Genomic DNA, 21,686 nt, shown 5'->3' with positions numbered 1-21,686 from the left:
TGTGAAGAGCAGAGTGTTAAACAATATTTGTTAAGTGCATTGCAGAAACAATTGGTTTTGAATGATGACATTAAGACTATTCATGGTCCGTGTATATCAGACAAAGATGGACAATTTGACTATTTGCTATTTGTAAAACGTGCATTTCAGTGGATAACAAGATCAAGTAACTCGTGGCCGAGTCATGATGTCAAACAAAGTATTCTAAATCATGGAGTACCTTTTGTACCGATCGGAGTAGTTAAAGGATCACAAAACGAAGATATGGAACGGCGAGTATCTTTTTCAGTTGGGGAAAAACTTCTGATTAATACCTTTACACACACTCGATTAGTTTGCTATGTTCTATTTAAAATTATTTTGAAAGATGTAATATCTCCTTATTCCGAATGTAAAGATTTACTCTGTTCATATTTCCCCAAAAGAGTAAGTTTGCAGATATTTGAAGAACTGCCACAATTCATATGGAAACCTGATAATATTATACCTTGTTTCATGAGATGTAATAAACGGCTTATGTATTGTGTTCAGCACTCAGTTTGTTCGCATTACTTCATTCCAGAGAATAACATGTGTGAGAACAAAATAGAGGGTCGTGCACGTAAAATACCTTTGAAAAAACTAAATACACTTTTCTACCTCAGGTATAGATTACCTTAGCTGTCTTTGGCAAAACTTTTAGGAATTGGTTCTCAATGCTCTTCAACTTCGTTCTTTATTTTGCCTTTTTAACTTTTTTGGATCCGAGCGTCACTGATGAGTCTTTTGTACACAAAACGCGCGTCTGGCGTATATACTAAATTTAGTCCTGGTATATATGATGAGTTTATTTGTATAGCTATGGATGTTTTCTGTTTTCAGATCAAATATCTAACGTTTGTGTATCAATGTGGAATTTCTACATCGAACCACATACTGTATATGCAGATGACGTTAAGAAAATACTAAACTCAAGTTTTTTTTTTTTTTTTTTCAAATAATAACTTTACATCTCGTTCTATAGACATGGAATCGATGCTCAACAATTGATTATTACAGACCGTGTTGTGTCAGCAATCTTCAATAAAAGACATTTTCGCAACTTATATCACTGGAAAGTACAAAGAATAATAATAGATACCGATACAAACAGTACAAATCCTGTCTTAGTACCTTGCGACAGAATGTGTATCTTGACGCTGTAACGAGATGGCTGATGGTAGCATCGCTTTTCTATCAGACAGAACAATACAGTGAAGTTTTATACATCGTAAGGTATTCTATATCGAAATGTACTCCAGAAAAGATTGTGCCACTTCATGACTATGTTGGATTACCATTTCAGAAGAAGAATTTTGTTCATTTTGAAAAAATAATGCTAGCAGATATGATATACATTTCATGAGAAATTCTTGTTTAACACCCAGTTAACTTCAAATGGTAGATTATATTTCGAATTAATCACTTTGGTTTCCATCTACTGCGTATGCTGATGTCCTCGATTTACTTTATCACTATCATCTCAATAATGTCAGACAATGTCAGGATTCCCTTTAAGGTTCACAACTGGTTAAAGAAGAAAATTATTTAACTTATTGGTTAAAAGAAAAACCACACACTTTGTTGGGAGAAGCTTAACAGTTATTAGGTGTCAACGAATCCGCACTACAAGCATCCTTACATCTGTTGAAGTATTCCTATTCCAAGCATTGAGATCACTTACAATGCAAATTTCTATAATACTTACGATTCCGCGGGGGATTATTCCTGTAAACAAAATTAACCATCTCTGACTTTCGAACTCGTTCGAGACATTGTTAAAATAAACCTTTGATATGAATTACAAAGCCATCATTCGAGCGAGAAATGGACGATTACAAAGTAAATTTCCATGTGATTGATATTATTAAGCGGTATATATCATTTAAAAATAATTCATCGGCATTGATTTGCAAGCTTGCCTAACACATTGTTAAACATTTGACAAGAATTGCACTTACGAGAGCGCTTACAAGATCGGAAAGACGCGCGCCCGTTATTTATATGTCCACATAGCGTTACACGGGGACAATAAATACAAGGTTCAGTTTCATCATAGAATACAAAAGATCACAGTTGCTAGATAAATTCTGATACTTGATACATACAAACTTGAAGTGATGTTTGATTGTCATGAATTATGAATGAACAACTATCTTGATTTTTTTTTATAAAATGTTAATGTTACATAAATAATATATGCATAGATCAAAAACAGACAAAAACAAGTAAGACAAATAACTGTTAAAAGTAGACAACACTGTTAATTGGAGACTATCAATAATTATAATGGTTAAACTGCCAATTTTGTGTGACCACCTGGTTGTTACATGCTCGCATTATTGGACCTTGACCATCATGATCTAGACACAATCCACTTTTGATATGTTTGAGATATCCACTCTGAAAAAAAAAGTAGGATGTATAGCTTTATAATGTGTACTCTAAAAATATTCAAATTTAAAAAGAATGACAGTTCGACATAATGAGTATTTTGATTGTTTATTTTTTTTTTAAATTCGATGCCAGCGAACAATTCGTCCTAATGATACCCCTCTTTCCCGCTGTACTAAAATATTCAGTAAACACGAAGCAAATACGCGATGGATGTAAAAACGCCATGCACAATCCCAGTCAGACAAAATATCACAATCGGGAACAGGATACTATCGCCAAACCCCAGAAAAGGACTACAGTTCTATCTAAAGGGCCTAGACCGTAATAACATGTCGCTTGTGCACGAGTCCATACACCGAAACATCGTATCGGTCACGTGATGGTGTCAAATCAGTATAACCACTCCTTTCTTCAAAGATAGGCATACAAATTGAGATACAAATATAAGGACAGGTTGAGCTCTACGTCATGTACATAACACATCACATTCTTTGTATGTCTGTCCTAAGCCAGAAACATGTAGTCCAGGGGTTGTCGCTTGTTGCCGTTTGTCATAATTTTTCCGTTTTATTCGTTAAGCTTAAATAATGCTTATAGTTGTATATGATACATAACCGTATTAACAATCGTATAAACCCGGTAATTCTAAAGAGTGTATGGTGACCTTTTCCGAGTACATCTACGTCATTCGGTCTCTACTGGATAGTTGTCTAATCAGCAATCATACTTTTATATTTAACATTTGCTCATAAACACACAAGTTTGGCATTTTCGTCTTATACAACAAAGAAACTAGTTAATTCATGTTTATACTATACAATTTAAGGCCTTGTAATCATCGTCATTTCGGGAAATGTATAAATAGGACGTTTCTAAATTACGTATTTAGTTAGTCCTGTTAATTACAAACAAGGTAAAGCAAGTGATGCATACCATGTAGGTAATTTTTTATCTATTTTTTGCACCTCATTTTTCTCTATTCCTTACATTTTTGTCCATTATTCTCTATTCGGTAAACCCCATCCACACCCTCATGCATCAAATATAATGCCAGAATGACAAAGTAGAGCAAAAGGCATGAACAAGTTCAATGTAATGATCAAACTATATATTTCTTTGTCATTTTGGTCTCCTGTGGAGAGTTGTCTCATCGGCAATCATACCACATCTTCTCATTTTTAGATATAACCTTCAGCCTGATAGGTGTCTCGAGCTCTGGAAACCAGGCAAATCATGATTATACATATAGCACAGTCTTTTATCATTAAAACACAAACCTTTTTATGGTCCCATTTATCACGAGGACCTATGATACAGCCTTCTAATACCGGTCTAGTACCTTCATGCATTTCTTTCACAACCACACACTGTAAAGTTGTTCGAAGTAGCTTCTCTTTGGTCCATGAAAAACCCTTAATTTAAAGAGGAGGACGTGTTAAATATAACTCAATGAAACAGTAACCTAACGGCAAAAAAAAAATAACTCAGGAGGTCAATGTATGGGTTTAAACAATAGGAAAGGGTCTTATATGTCAAGTGTTAACAATTTTCTCACTTGACATATAAGTAAAAAATATGTATATCCCGTAGCCATATGTGACACATAATATATAGATATTCCATAAATGTCAATCAAACGGACGGCGTCCGTGATTAACCACAATCAACTCAAATGGTATTTCACGACACGTATAAGAATTTGAGAATAAATAGTCATTCAATAAATATGTAATTATCAATGACGGATAAAACTGAGAATATTTTTATATGCCGATTTTGTTTTTCTGGAGGGAGTGTTCAAAATTAAATTGAACTTTTTCTCTGCAAGCACGCACAACTAATGGCAAGGAACATTCATTAAAGAAAGTTATCTAACTTCACTTTTCTGTTAAAACATCTCATATATAACATGGTGGGATGCACACTGTTGAGACATTTGTAGTACAAATGTATTTTCAAATTCTTATAAGCATTATTTGTATCGTATCCCAGTCTATGTTCGATGGTCTGATGGAGGTCAGCCTATGTTCGATGGTCTGAATGGCATTGTTTGCATTGTATCCCAGCCCATGTTCGATAGTCTGAATGGCATTATTTGCATCGTATCCCAGCCTATGTTCGATGGTCTGAATGGCATTATTTGCATCGTATCCCAGCCTATGTTCGATGGTCTGAATGGCACTGTTTGTATCGTATCCCAGCCTATGTTCGATGGTCTGAATGGCATTGTTTGCATCGTATCCCAGCCTATGTTCGATAGTCTGAATGGCATTATTTGCATCGTATCCCAGCCTATGTTCGATGGTCTGAATGGAGGTCCTTCATTTCTGTATTCTTGGACTATAAGGGAGCTACCATTTGATTTTAAGGGGGGGCTAGGATGAAAAACTTTGTCCTGCATTTTTTTTAGCTGTAATCTCTGTCCTGTCGTTTTATTTTTCACTCTGTTCGGTCCTGCCTTCTTTTTTTTTTAGTTTATCCTGAATTTTTTTTACCTAAATTGTCGTCATGACTCATCTTGACTTTTTTTTTGCTAAAAACTCCTCACCCCCCCCCCCCCTCACCCCTAAAAATCAAATGGTAGCTCCCTAAGTCATTTTCTCTTTTCTTTATATTTGTTGCCAATCATTCTCTATTCTTTTTATTTTAGCATCCAATTATTCTCTATATTCTTAATGTTATTGTCCTATTTTCCTCTATTCGTTATAGTTCATGTCTGTAATTCTCTATTCTATAAAACCCATTCAGAACTTCATATAAGTTGTTTTTTTTTTTTTATCTGGTATTGTCAAATCAAAACGTTAAGAAAACATTACATTGGAACCAAATTATTGATAACCTGCATTTACTGCATATAATAGTTTGTTCTGATAAAACACGATTCAGGAATATCTTTGCAAGTTAAAGGATGAATTAGGAAAATATCAACATGATTACCTGAGTTTCCAGTTTGTAATGACATATTTCCAGATAAAGTGCTTCTGGTGCTGGATATAGATAACTATGATTGTCTAAACATTGATTGTTTTGTATATTCCGTGCCTACAAAAGAAGTAAGTGACACTAACTAATTATAGTTATATATCTATTTAAACAAAAACATTAATATGGGCGTCAAGTTGGTTACCTATTCCCTATTCCCTATTCGTTACCTATTCCCTATTCCCTATTCGTTACCTATTCGTTACCTATTCCCTATTCCCTATTCGTTGCCTATTCGTTACCTATTCCCTATTCCCTATTCGTTGCCTATTCGTTACCTATTCCCTATTCCCTATTCGTTGCCTATTCGTTACCTATTCCCTATTCCCTATTCGTTGCCTATTCGTTACCTATTCCCTATTCCCTATTCGTTGCCTATTCGTTACCTATTCCCTATTCCCTATTCGTTACCTATTCGTTACCTATTCGTTACTTATTTGATTTTTAATATCCTTCCCCTTTTTATTATGGCATGGAATCGTTTAATATGGCTGCCGTTACCATGGGAACGGCACAATTTTGAAAAAAATCAATTTTTGGTTTTTGGTGAACTGTTTGGATATGCTTCAACTCAGAATCATCATATTTTAAAACAATGTAGGTGCCCACTATATACAGGTGTTGGATGATTTTGGCGATCATTGGAACTATTATGTTGCTATGGAAACTACACCAAAATTTTCAAAATTCTCCAAATGCTCAAAACTTCATAAAACTTCACAGTAATGATGAGCAACATTGGTAGATGTGACATTTCGAGTTGGAATTTCCATAAAAGGTCTTGTTACTATGGAAACAATGCAAAAAGGTCCTAAATTTAAGAAATAAGAATTTTCAGCAAACTGGATGAAACTTTACAGGAATGGTAACTGGCATAAGTAAAGTTGGATTTTGCAGTTGGAATTGTCAAAATGGCCGCCGTAACCATGGAAACAGGAAAAATATCAAAAATTTAAAAATTTTCATTTGTGCCCGTGTCTCTGGTGGTAAAAATGTGTTCTTAGAGATGACAATACCCTAGTAGCCCGCATGTACCCGTTCCAGCGCTCGGTTAATACCCTGTTACCTATTCGTTACCTATTCGTTACTTATTCACTTAAATAAAACGTTTGTTGTACGTTGCACCTTTTAGAATGGAATTTTCAAATGTGTCCGTGTCTCAGGTGATAAAAATGTGTTCTTAGAGATGAAAATACCCTATTAGCACGCATGTACCCGTTCCAGCGCTCGGTTAATACCCTGTTACCTATTCGTTACCTTTTCGTTACCTATTCACTTATGATACGTTTGTTGTACGTTGCACCTTTTAGAAAAGGATTTTCTATTAAATTCATATCTCTAGTGGTAATAATGTGTTCTTATAGATGAAATACCCCTATTACCGCGTATGTACCCGTTCCAGCGCTCGGTAAATACCCTTTTACCTATTCGTTACCTATTCGTTACCTATTCACTTATAGTACGTTTGTTGTACGTTGCACCTTTTAGAAAAGAATTTTCAATTGTGTCCGTGTCTCTGGTGGTAAAAATGTGTTCTTAGAAATGAAAATACCCTATTAGCACGCATGTACCCGTCCCAGCGCTCGGTTAATACCCTGTTACCTATTCGTTACCTATTCGTTACCTATTCGTTACCTATTCACTTATGATACGTTTGTTGTATGTTGCACCTTTGAGAAAAGGATTTTCTATTAAATTCACATCTCTAGTGGTAATAATGTGTTCTTATAGATGAAATACCCCTATTACCGCGTATATACCCATTCCAGCGATCAGTAAATACCCTGTTACCTATTCGTTACCTATTCGTTACCTATTCACTTATAGTACGTTTGTTGTACGTAGGATTTTCAATTAAATTCAAATCTCTAGTGGTAATAATGTGTTCTTAGAGATGTACCCGTTCTAGCGCACGGTAAATAACCTGTTACATATTCGTTACCTTTTCACTTATAATACGTTTGTTATACGTTGCACCTTTAAGAAAAGAATTTCTAGCGCTCGGATAATACCCTGTTACTTATTCGTTCCTTATTCGCTTTTAATGCGCAGGGGTATACGCTGCACCTTAAGATAAATCGTTTTTTAATTGTGTTCATGTCGATAGTGGTAACAATGTGTTCTTAGAGATGAAACAACCCTATTAGCGCGCATGTAACCGTTCCAGCGCTCGGTTAATACCCTGTTACCTATTCGTTACCTATTCACTTATAATCTGTTTGTTGTACGTTGCACCTTTTAGAAAAGGATTTTTAATTGTCTCCATGTCTTTTGTGATAACAATGTGTTCTTAGAGATGACATTACCCTATTACCGCGCATGTACCCGTTTCAGCGCTCGGTTAATACCCTGTTACCTATTCGCTTATAGAACGTTTGTTGTACGTTGCACCTTTTAGAAAAGGATTTTCAATTAAATTCATATCTTTGGTGGTAATAATGTGTTCTTATAGATGAAATACACCTATTAGCGCGTATGTATCCGTTCCAGCGCTCAGGTAATACCCGGTTACTTATTCGTTCCTTATTTGCTTTTTATGCACGAGGTATACGTTGCACCTTGAAATAAATCGTTTTCTAATTGTGTTCATGTCTCTGGTGGTAACAATGTGTTCTTAGAGATGAAATGACCCTATTAGAGCGCATGAACCCGTTCCAGCGCTCTTTTAATACCCTGTTACCTATTCACTTACAACACGTTTGTTGTACGTTGCACATTTTAGAAAAGGATTTTTAATTGTGTTCATGTCTCTGGTGGTAACAATCTGTTCTTAGAGATGAAATGACCCTATTAGCGCGCATGTACCTGTTCGAGCGCTCGGTTAATATCCTGTGACCTTTTCGTTACCTTTTCGTTCCATATTCACTTATAATACGTTTGTTGTACATTGCACCTTTTAAAAAATGATTTTCAATTGTGTCCACGTCTCTGGTGGTAACAATGTGTTCTTAGAGATGAAATAACCCATTAGCGCACATGTACCTGTTCTAGCGCTCGGTTAATTCTCTACTACCTATTCGTTACCTATTCACTTATAGTACGTTTGTTGTACGTTGCGCCTTTTAGAAAAGGATTTTCAATTAAATTCATATCGCTGGTGGTAATAATGTGTTCTTATAGATTAAATACCCTTATTAGAGTGCATGTACCCATTCCAGCGCTCAATTAATACCCTGTTACCTATTTGTTACCTATTCGTTACCTATTAACGTATAATACGTTTGTTGTATATTGCAACTTTTAGAAAAGGATTTTCAATTGTGTCCACGTCTCTGGTGGTAACAATGTGTTTTTAGAGATGAAATGATCCTATTGGCGAGCATGTACCCGTTCTAGCGCTCGGTCGAAACCCTGTTACCTATTCGTTACCTATTCGCTTATAATACATTTTTTTATACGTTGCACCTGTTAGAAAATGATTTTCAATTGTGTTCATGTCTCTGGTGGTAACAATGTGTTCTTAGAGATGAAATAACCCTATTAGCGCGCATGTACTCGTTCCAGCGCTCGGTTAATACCCTGTTACCTATTCGTTACCTATTCGTTACTTATTCACTTATATACATGAGCTCTAATAGGGTAATTTTATCTCTAAGAACACATTGTTACCACCAGAGACATGAACACAATTAAAAAACGATTTATTTCAAGGTTCAACGTATACCTCGTGCATTAAAAGCAAATAAGGAACGAATAAGTAACAGGGTATTATCAGAGCGCTGGAACGAGAACATATGCTCTAATAGGGGTATTTCATCTCTAAGAACACATTGTTACTACCAGAGACATGGGCACAATTGAAAATCCTTTTTTAAAAGGTGCAACGTACAACACACGTATTAAAAGCGAATAAGTAACGAATAGGTAACGAATAGGTAACAGGGTATTTACTGAGCGCTTGAACGGGTACATGCACGCTAATAGGGTAATTTCATCTCTAAGAACACATTGTTACCACAAGAGACATGTAGATAATTAAAAATCCTTTTCTAAAAGGTGCAACGTACAACAAACGTATTATAAGTGAATAGGTAACGAATAGGTAGTGAATAGGTAACGAATAGGTAACAGGGTATTAACCGAGCGCTGGAACGGGTTCATGCGCTCTTATAGGGTCATTTCATCTCTAAGAGCTCATTGTTACCACCAGAGACACGAACACAATTAAAAAACGATTCATTTCAAGGTTCAACGTATACCTCGTGCATTAAAATCAAATAAGGAACGAATAAGTAACAGGGTATTATCCAAGCGCTGGAAGGGGAACATGCCCGCTAATAGGGTAATTACATCTCTTAGAACACATTGCTAACACCAGAGATATGAACTAAATTAGAAATTATTTTCTAAAAGATGCAACGTACAACAAACGTATTAAAAGCGAATAAGTATCGAATAGGTAACAGGGTATTAACCGAGCGCTTGAACGGGTACATACGCGCTAATAGGGTCATTCAATCTTAAAGAACACATTGTTACCACCAGAGACCCGGACACAATTGAAAATCCTTTTCTAAAAGGTGCATTGTACAACAAACGTATTATAAGTGAATAGGTAACGAATAGGTAACGAATAGGTAACAGGGTATTTACTGAACGCTGGAACGGTTACATGCGCGCTTATAGGATAATTTCATCTCTAAGAACACATTGTTACCACAAGAGACATGGAGACAATTAAAAATCCTTTTCTTAAAGGTGCAATGACAGCAAACGTATTATAAGTGAATAGGTAACGAATAGGTAACGAATAGGTAACAAGGTATTAACCGAGCTCTGGAACGGGTTCATGCGCTCTTATAGGGTCATTTCATCTCTAAGAACACATTGTTACCATTAGGGAGACATGAACACAATTATAAAAAGATGTATTTGAAGGTGCACCGTATACCCCGCGCATTAAAAGCGAATAAGTAACGAATAGGTATCAGGTTATTTACCAAGCGCTGGAACGGGTACATGCGCTCTAATAGGGTAATTTCATCTCTAAGAACACATTGTTACCACCAGAGACATGGGCACAATTGAAAATCCTTTTTTAAAAGGTGCAACGTACAACAAACGTATTAAAAGCGAATAAGTAACGAATAGGTAACAGGGTATTAACCGAGCGCTTGAACGGGTACGTGCACGCTAATAGGGTCATGTCATCTCTAAGAACACATTGTTACCACCAGAGACATGGGCACAATTGAAAATCCTTTTTTAAAAGGTGCAACGTACAACAAACGTATTAAAAGCGAATAAGTAACGAATAGGTAACGAATAGGTAACAGGGTATTAACCGAGCGCTTGAACGGGTACATGCGCGCTAATAGGGTCATGTCATCTCTAAGAACACATTGTTACCACCAGAGACACTGACACAATTGAAAATCCTTTTCTAAAAGGTGCAACGTACAACAAACGTATTATAAGTGAATAGGTAACGAATAGGTTAACAGGGTATTTACTGAGCGCTGGAACGGGTACATGCGCGCTAATAGTGTAATTTCATCTCTAAGAACATATTGTTACCACAAGAGACTTGGAGACAATAAAAAATCCTTTTCTTAAAGGTGCAACGTACAACAAACGTATTATAAGTGAATAGGTAACGATTAGGTAACGAATATGTAACATGGTATTAACCGAGCGCTGGAACGGGTCCATGCGCTCTAATAGGGTCATCTCATCTCTAAGAACACATTGTTACCACCAGAGATATGAACACAATTAAAAAACGATTCATTTCAAGGTTCAACGTATACCTCGTGCATTAAAATCAAATAAGGAACGAATAAGTAACAGGCCAGGGTATTATCCAAGCGCTGGAAGGGGAACATGCGCGCTAATAGGGTAATTTCATCTCCTCGAACACATTGCTAACACCAGAGATATGAACTAAATTAGAAATTATTTTCTAAAAGATGCAACGTACAACAAACGTATTAAAAGCGAATAAGTAACGAATAGGTAACAGGGTATTAACCGAGCGCTTGAACGGGTACATACGCGCTAATAGGGTCATTCAATCTTTAAGAACACATTGTTACCACCAGAGACCCGGACACAATTGAAAATCCTTTTCTAAAAGGTGCATTGTACAACAAACGTATTATAAGTGAATAGGTAACGAATAGGTAACGAATAGGTAACGAATAGGTAACAGGGTATTTACTGAACGCTGGAACGGTTACATGCGCGCTTATAGGGTAATTTCATCTCTAAGAACACATTGTTACCACAAGAGACATGGAGACAATTAAAAATCCTTTTCTTAAAGGTGCAATGACAGCAAACGTATTATAAGTGAATAGGTAACGAATAGGTAACAAGGTATTAACCGAGCTCTGGAACGGGTTCATGCGCTCTTATAGGGTCATTTCATCTCTAAGAACACATTGTTACCATTAGGGAGACATGAACACAATTATAAAAAGATGTATTTGAAGGTGCACCGTATACGCCGCGCATTAAAAGCGAATAAGTAACGAATAGGTATCAGGTTATTTACCAAGCGCTGGAACGGGTACATGCGCTCTAATAGGGTAATTTCATCTCTAAGAACACATTGTTACCACCAGAGACATGGGCACAATTGAAAATCCTTTTTTAAAAGGTGCAACGTACAACAAATGTATTAAAAGCGAATAAGTAACGAATAGGTAACAGGGTATTAACCGAGCGCTTGAACGGGTACGTGCACGCTAATAGGGTCATGTCATCTCTAAGAACACATTGTTACCACCAGAGACATGGGCACAATTGAAAATCCTTTTTTAAAAGGTGCAACGTACAACAAACGTATTAAAAGCGAATAAGTAACGAATAGGTAACGAATAGGTAACAGGGTATTAACCGAGCGCTTGAACGGGTACATGCGCGCTAATAGGGTCATGTCATCTCTAAGAACACATTGTTACCACCAGAGACACTGACACAATTGAAAATCCTTTTCTAAAAGGTGCAACGTACAACAAACGTATTATAAGTGAATAGGTAACGATTAGGTAACGAATAGGTAACATGGTATTAACCGAGCGCTGGAACGGGTCCATGCGCTCTAATAGGGTCATCTCATCTCTAAGAACACATTGTTACCACCAGAGATATGAACACAATTAAAAAACGATTTATTTCAAGGTGCAACGTATACCTCGTGCATTAAAAGCAAATAAGGAACGAATAAGTAACAGGGTATTATCCGAGCGCTGGAACGAGTACATATGTGCTTATAGAGGTATTTCATCTATAAGAACACATTATTACCACCAGAGATATGAACTTAATTGAAAATTCTTTTCTAAAAGGTGCAACGTACAGCAAACTTTTTAAAAGCGAATAAGTAACGAATAGTTAACAGGGTATTTTCCGTGCGCTGGAACGGATACAAATGCACTTATAGAGTTATATCACCTCTGAGAGCCCAAATCTTCCACCAGAGACAACAAAACAATTGAAAATGATGTTTTAAAAGGTGCAACGTAAGATACTCGTATTATAAGCGAATTATTAGTGAGTGATCGAACGAATTAAACAAGGTAATAGCATGCTCCGAAACGATGTACACCCTGCTTACATGTTTAACTCCACCACATTATGTTAGTATGTGCCTGTCCCTAGACAGGAGCCTGAAATTAAGTAGTTATTGTTTGTTTTTGTGTAACATATTTCCGTTTATTTTTTTGTATATGAAATACGGCGGTCAATTTTGTTGTTTGAATTGCATGAGGTTGTCATGCCTGGGCCTCTTATAGGTGACTACACGGTTTGGGCTATGCTTATTGTTGAAGGTCGTACAGGAAACTATAGTTGATAATTTATGTGTCATTTTGGTCTAATGTGGAGTGTTGTCTCATTGGCAATCATACCACATCTTCTTTTTTTATGCAAGCGCTTACACGGTGATTTCATCCCGTCGAACCAAGGTCCATCTTCAAACATACGGACATAAAGCAGTTAAAAGGTAGAACGTATAATAAACAAGTAAGGAACAAATGCGTATCGAACATGAAGTAAAAGGATCGGTTGAGCACAAACACATATAAATAGGTCATAAAAAGATCATTTTACCTCAACAAATTTAGAACTATTACCATATGTAAGAGTATTAACAACTAGATTTGTAATTGCTAGCAATAACGGATGGCACCCTTCCCCCTTTTACCAGGTGAGCGGCAGCCATTTTGACAATTCCAAAGTCAAAGAGAGCATTTACAGATGTCTAGTAAAATTTTTGCAAAGTTTCATTAAGTTTGAACATTTTGAAATGTTTGATATTTTTGCTGTTTCCATGGTTACGGCGGCCATTTTGAAAATTATAACTTCAAAATCCAACTCTGCCTATGCCAGTTACCATTCCTGTAAAGTTTCATCCAGTTTACTCAAAATTCTTATTTTTAAAATTTAGGACCTTTTTGCATTGTTTCCATGGTAACAAGACCTATTTTGGAAATTCCAACTCCAAATGCCACATCTACCATTGTTGCTCATCATTACTGTGAAGTTTCATGAAGTTTTGAGCATTTTGAGAATTTAGAAAATTTTGGTGTAGTTTCCATGGCAACATAGTAGTTCCAATGATCGCCAAAGTCATCCAACACCTGTATATAGTGGGCACCTACATTGTTTTAAAATATAATGATTCTGAGTTGAAGCATATCCAAACAGTTCACCAAAAACCAAAAACAGATTTTTTTTACAATTGTGCCGTTTCCATGGCAGCCATATTAAACTTTTCCATGCCATAATTAAAAAGGGGGAAGGATATGAAAAATCAAATAAGTAACGAATAGGTAACGAATAGGGAATAGGGAATAGGTAACGAATAGGGAATAGGGAATAGGTAACGAATAGGGAATAGGGAATAGGTAACGAATAGGCAACGAATAGGGAATAGGGAATAGGTAACGAATAGGCAACGAATAGGGAATAGGGAATAGGTAACGAATAGGTACCGAATAGGGAATAGGGAATAGGTAACGAATAGGGAATAGGGAATAGGTAACCAACTTGACGCCCATAACATTAATAACATAGTACACTACGCCATACAAATGTTTTGGTTTTTTTTTAATTTCAATTTGAAAATATGAATCAGATCATATTATAACTAATGTAATGTTTTTGACTTTTTTGTTTTACAAAATTTAATTTATTTTCTAAGAAGAACGAAAATATTTAAGGTAGATGGGGTGTCTAAATTATAGTCCATACATTTTTTTTAATAATTTGCCAAAATGTAGTTTTTATAATGTTTTTTTAAAAATAATGATAAAAAGAATGGGTTATCGTGCTTATTTTCACGCTACACGGTGTTCAAAATTGACAGATATTTTGGCCACGAGCATCACTGAAGAGACATGTATTGTCGAAATGCGCATCTGGTGCAAGAAAATTGGTACCGTTAACTTTATTCGACCATAAGTGCCTTTTTGGTGATAGAGGCAACATATATAACACAAGTCCAAATTTTTTTATGAGCGATGAAGGGCTGACAAAACAAAAAAGGACCAAAAGTAAACTACAACCCGGTCATGGAATCTAATCTATTCATAAGGGAGAAACATTCCTTGAATATCGCCCTGAACATTCATGAAATATTTGCCACTGAACGTTAAAACCCAACAATCAATCAATTAATTTATAATGATTTCGGAATTTTATAATATTCGGCAAATTTGAATAGAACAATACAGGTATTTTCATGCTTGGTTAGACAAGTGCACTACATTTTGTTTGTTTGGTTTTTTTTGGGGGGGAGGGGTTGCGTTCATCAATCTTTTCTGTGTAATGGTTTGCTGTTTTCGTTTGTCTTTTAATTTTTGTGTCATTGTGTCATTGCAAAAGATTCGTATTTCTTTCTGAAGTGTTCTGATTGTTTAAAAAATTGTCTGCCATCTGGCCAATACTTACTGATCCCCAAGCAAAAACATTATCATCAAAGATGAATAATTCCGGCCAGATAGTTGTCAAAAACCAAGTAAAATTTTTACACTGTAATTTCTCCTTCAGCTTGAATCGTTCTGATAAATCCCCAGCGTCAATAGTCTAGCGATAAATAAAGAAATACTTAAGGTCAAGATACTGTAAACGGGCTGTGAATGCACAGATTTTGGCTCGTTTACAGAAATTCATGTATCAACATATTTTTTGTAAGAAAAATCCATATATGGACTTGAAATTGGAGATTTGATGATTTTCGACAAATTTAAGAACGTTTTACGCCGATTTTATGTGCTTTCTATACAAATGTTCACCAATTTTGAAAGAATTCAATTAGTTATATTTCAGAGAATAAAAACAATAATTGCATATTGTTTTCGATTTTCAGTTACAGTTCAACGAGCCGACTTTGTATGCAAAGTTTTACCAAAATGTGCGGCAAAGCTCATTTACTATTCCTTGACCTTAAAGAATACAAAAAAATCAATAAAAATGGAAGAAAGAAGTTTCATAATAAACGCAACATTTCGTGTTTCACCGAGCAATGTTAAGTAAGGACTGATTTTACCTTAACAGAATGCAGTATGTCTAATTTCAACATTAGCCTCTTTTTTGTGTTGTAAAACACAATGTAATATCTTTGTATGTAGATAAGAGTAAATAAAATAATTCTAATGTGAATCGTTGATGTTTAGATCGTACATTGATTTTGTAAAAATTTTGTGGATCTGTAATTTTACCGTCAACTTAATATACGAATTATAGAAATATGTGTGCACGATAAGTTAACTATATAGCTGCAATAGTTTAAACTATATCATACCGCCATTTCTGGGTAACTATCATAAACAAATCGTCTGTGTTTTGGTTCCATCCACACTTCTACTGCCCGTTTATAATTGTAAACCTCGACATACCTTCTACCACCGGGAAAACTGTATGGCTGTGAACGTGGTATGTGTCCTATATGAGAGCAGGGAATGTGAATAAGACGCCCACCACACATCCAGACCTTAGTTAAAAACCAGAATGAAATTTAAAAAAAAGGTAAAGACAATAATTAAATTTAACAGATGTAAAAAAAAATATTGCTACAGTAATTGTATTTAAATATTGATCAGAATAAAAAGAAATGTATCTAATGCGTAAATGAGACGGCAATTCATCAACATGATACAACAAAAAATGCACGGGGGAATGGAACGCCACAGCAGCCTTATGATAAGAATAACCATGTCATTAAGGTTAGAGATATATCATGAAGAAAATGTTCTATACTATAAATACATTTGACTAAAATACTATGTCAATTCGCTATATCACTAAGATACATTTATATACTATAAAGACATTTGACTATAATACTCTGTCAATTCGTTATATCACTAAGATACATTTACATACTATAAAGACATTTGACTATAATACTATTATAGGGTTGTAAAAGCGTTGACCATGCGTACATTTTTAGAATTGTACTTCGGTCAACGCTTTTACACCCCAATAAATTTACAAAAGGAAGCATTCAATTCTTTAATAGGCGAGGATAATTGACGAACTTTTCCGGTGAAGGACATAACTCGAAAGTGGTCTATGATATCGGCATGAATTGTCATAATCATGGAAGTTATTGATATATGTGTGTCATAAAGATGATATGGTATACATTTTCATTATTCAAAATATATGAAAAGTGTGAGGTATTGGATATTTCAGCTTCTCGTCCATACCACAAAAGGAGTTAGTTCCCCCTTTCCCGCGGTGAGCATATAACGATGTATGTCGTCCAAAACTACTTTTAATAAATATGGTCTAGATGTCACTCAGACAGCATAACAACTAATTTCTGTTCAATTGTTAAAGTCATGTTGTCTTGTAAAGATTAAATAGTTCATGTATATATATACAATTTACATTAATAAGTACATACCCTCCAAGACATTTCCAGATTTTCACCACCCCATATATACATGTCTTCATCGTAAGTACCTATCTCACCAAAAAAGTTACTGTCCACGGCATACGCAGCACCAACCATTACCGTACCACTGAAATATCAAAATCAGAAAACAATTGTAAATAAAGGATAATGGTTTTACTCCTGGTGTTTTAATAATGCGATAAACTAAGAATTGGAATTTAGGGGGAGGGGCGCAGGGACAGGAAGATTTATGACTCGTATGAACTGAAAATAAACAATTTTGTTCAAGACAATATGAAAAAGAATATGCTGCCTACAGCAACGCCGAAATTAATTGTGTACAGAATTGGGATAATGAAATAAGCCGTGCGAAATTATTAAGCCGGCCTGGAAAAAGAAAAAGAAAAAAATGAATGATCTGTCTGTTATCAAAAATCATACAGTCGTCCCTTAACTTCATACCAAAGAATGTACTTTTGATGTATTTATATGGAATAACAACACTGGCACGATACCGCTGCAGGTTGGTTTGGCAATCATTTTGAGGGTCAATTTTGTCATATAGCTTTTCAACTGTTTCGGTTCTTATACATCCTTGGCTTTCTTATATTCAACTTCGAGCGTTCATGATTAAGAGAAAATTCAGAAAAGCCCTATGAACGCATGAAATTTATAAAGTGTTATTTTCAATATTATTTTCAATTTCAGATATAGTTCTAGTTTTATTCTAATAATACTTGTTATGTTTCTTATTATTGAATATTAACATACGGTCTTGCGTCTTCCTCTGTAGCTCCAATCTGATCTTTTCTGAAGAAAGTTTCAAAAAACCCAAGTTTCCATTCAAACCCATAGCGAGGCAAATGACTCTCGTAGAAATAATATTCAAAGTTTTCTGTATTTACATAGTCAAGTACTGCCATAGCTATTGTTTTTCTGTCCCTTTTAACCTCTGTAAGCAAGGGTTGTAACCTGAAAGTCAATCAATACACTTTTAAGGTGGTACCTTACACTACAGGGAGATAACTCTGTAAAATCAGCTAAATGATTTAATTACGTTATGTTGTTAAGGGTTATTATTCTTCTCAATGATAAAAAATAGTGTATGTCAAATTGCTATATAACCAGTGTACTTTTTTCGGACAAAACGATTGGTTCATTTTTTTTTATATTCTAATATTTTTGTTATAGGGTCAAAGTAAATACTTTGGCAAAATTTTATGAAAATTAAACGAGCCAAATTATTTTTAGGGAAAGTGTTGGGTACCACCTTAAGCACAAAATAAGCATTCTTCCTAACTGAAAATAAAACATTGACTACATTTATAAGCATTCAGATTTATTAGATTATACATGTAGTCGTGGTGGATAACGTGTCATTATTTTATAATCATATTTCACTACCAGTAAATGTAACAATACGTCCTTGGGTAGTTGAAGAGCCTCTGAACTATAGTTCCCATGTACGTTGATATTGACTAAGTGTTTTATTATTATTGAGGTATAGCAAGTAGAGGTGTACTTTAGACTAAAAAAAGGACAAGGGTTAAAAAAATAATCAATTTTGTTCTATGTGTGTAATCACAAATTACCAATCATTCCAGTTTCGTACTGTATATATTGTTTTTTACAATAATGTTACTCATTCTTAAATCCTAGAAATATCTAAAACGAAAGATCTATGTCATATTTATAAACTAAGCAAACATTTCATTTAATACAAATACATGACCAATACACTAAGGAAGCAACACTTTCACTGACATTTCTTCTCTTGTAAAATTACTGATTGGAGATTTGCAGCTATGAAATTAAACTCTTAAACCGTACCCCCATTTCAAAGCATTAACCTAAACAGTACTTCAAACCATCTAATCTCACAGCGATAACTTAAACGATACTACACACCAGCAAATATCATAGCGTTAACTTAAACGGTACTGCACACCACACAAGCTTACAGCGTTAACTTTAACGGTACTTCACATCACATACTCTCACACATCCTAACTTAAAGGGTACTACCCTAAATAAGACCAAAATCAATTTCATTGCCAGTTTTACGTTGTTGCCTGACGAAGAATGCTTTACTTCTGGGATTATAAGGCAGGTGAATAACAGTAAAAAGGAACGCTTCTTTTGCTTTGAAGGTAGTTTAGGGTCAGGCGATTTTAAAAGTTTCCAAACCGATGTTTGTATAAGTACGTCAAACCATGAGCCGACTTAGTTTATTACCACCATGTTTAATATTAGATTTCATGTAAATGTCTAGCGACTGACATGACTATCATTTTATCAATTATGGATTTTTGACGAGGTCTATACGTTATATATGGACCTGTTCATATTATAATGACTGAGGTCCATATATACAGTCTTGACTGAGTGAAAGACCTTAATTTATATATTACATATGTAAATAGTGTAAGTTTAATATAATATATTGACTAGATGTTACTATTTTTGGAAATAATATTGACTTCATGATACTATTTTAAGTAACACGGAGTCAATATCATTTCTAAAAATAGTAACGTCGAGTCAATATGTCAAAATAGTGAAAGAATACAAAATATATATTGGAAAAAACGTTACCAAATAACCCAGTGAGAAACAAGAAAAATAAAATCATATGTGATACCAGTCTATATTGACTTCCATGTGACTGTCATTCACCGTTATAGTAAAGCTAGTAATATACCAGTCAATATTAAATATGGTGTAGCATTCTCCTGTTTTCATTGGATATAACGATCACGCGTTTCAAAGGTTATTTTATGTATCCGAAGCCTTGTCTCTATTTTTAAGTATATTGACGCTATGTTTCTAGTTATAGGTATATTGACGGTCAATATAAAACATCTTGCTAAATTTAGAGTTATGACGGCATGACGTCTCACATAACAACCATGGAGGAAGCACCGCAGCACACGAAAAGAAAATGTGTTTATCAGAATGAAATATCAAGAATTTTATGTCTAATGCAGTCGCTAAGGATACAAGAAAGCTAACGCAACAAGCTATGAAGTTATTCAAAGAATATTGATATTTTCAATAACATGTTATAATTCTTGCAAAATACAATTCAAAAGTACACAGAAAGAACATTGAACGCCATTTTCCAAATACATTATTTACATATGTAATATATAAATTAAGGACTTTCACTCAGTAAATACGTTATATATGGACCTGTTAGATTATATTGACACTCGGACTTCGTCCTCGGTCAATATAATCTGAGCAGGTCCATATATAACGCAATGACCTGTCAAAGTCCATAATCGATAAGTATTTCATATCGGTTAATAATTAGCTTCTTTTATTGGATAAAAAGGGGCCATATGCCATTCTTTATTCTTTAGTATTGAATTCCATCGGTCATTAACAGAACAAAACGGACCAGAAAACCGGTCGTTAACGGACTTGTACATGTTAATGACCGGTAGGGCGTGGTTTCTCTGTTAATGACCGGTTGGGCGTGGTTTCTCTGTTTAGAGAGATGTCCCTTAAATAAAAAAATTCCCTGTTTTCAGTTTTATATTTAAGTTGTTGAATTGTTTACCATATGTTTTCGTAAATTATAAAATTAAAGAAAACAATTATATATTGTATTCATATACTGAAAAATTGCACATAAATGAATGGCAGTGACTTATAGCTACATGTATTACTACGACTGGTATTCACTCTTCACTATAGAAAACGTTCAATAACTCGAGTTTGCTTTAAACATTTTTAATTGGTGAGAAGTTGTACAAAACATGGTTCCTCAATGTAATAAACTGTAGAACAGTCCATATATCACGATAATGACCAGTTTTTCAATAACTATTATGTAAATATTGACTTCCATGTGACTGTCTTTCACCGTTATAGTAAAGCTAGTAATATACCAGTCAATATTGACTTCCATGTGACTGTCTTTCACCTTTATAGTAAAGATAGTAATATTGTGACGAAAATTATTCAGTTACCTTAATTGTGTTTAGGGGTTCTTAGTTTATCTATCAGGAAGTCGGCAAATGTTTAAATCCTTTCACTTTCGTTTCTTATTGAAGTACGTTAATTACGGTTGTAATGCGGAAAACGATTTCCGAAGTTTTGGTACTGGTTCCGATCCTATCTAGTTCAAAAGTAAGTGCTTGATATTAAATTACTATTTGCGTTATATTAAAACGTAACAGTCATACGGAATATATTCATTTCTGTTTAGAGATTATATGCATTTTGGTTAGAGATTATTCTAGTATATAAGTAGAGATTCTCGCAACGTTAAACAGTTCGATCGCCAGAGACCCCAGAGTTAAGACTTAAGAAAAGGTAATTATAATTATTTCTGAATAAGAAGTAGCTTACAAAGGACTTTTGGTTAAACTTTTATAAGCAAGAGCCAATTGTACTATCTGAAGAAGGTGGTGACATATTTTCCTGTGGTATA

At 34.8% G+C, this 21,686-nt stretch overlaps 1 pseudogene; it reads right to left on the bottom strand.

Moving 5' to 3' along the window:
• Positions 1-2,295: 2,295 nt before the first annotated feature.
• The window catches only part of LOC143074117 (polypeptide N-acetylgalactosaminyltransferase 1-like), a 67,005-nt pseudogene continuing 47,614 nt past the window's right edge, over positions 2,296-21,686 (bottom strand).

Source organism: Mytilus galloprovincialis, chromosome 5 (assembly GCF_965363235.1).
Source record: "Mytilus galloprovincialis chromosome 5, xbMytGall1.hap1.1, whole genome shotgun sequence".
In the NCBI taxonomy this organism is placed as follows: Eukaryota; Metazoa; Mollusca; class Bivalvia; order Mytilida; family Mytilidae; genus Mytilus; species Mytilus galloprovincialis.
Note: the sequence above shows the minus strand (reverse complement) of the source record. Positions and strands in the feature narration are given on the sequence as shown.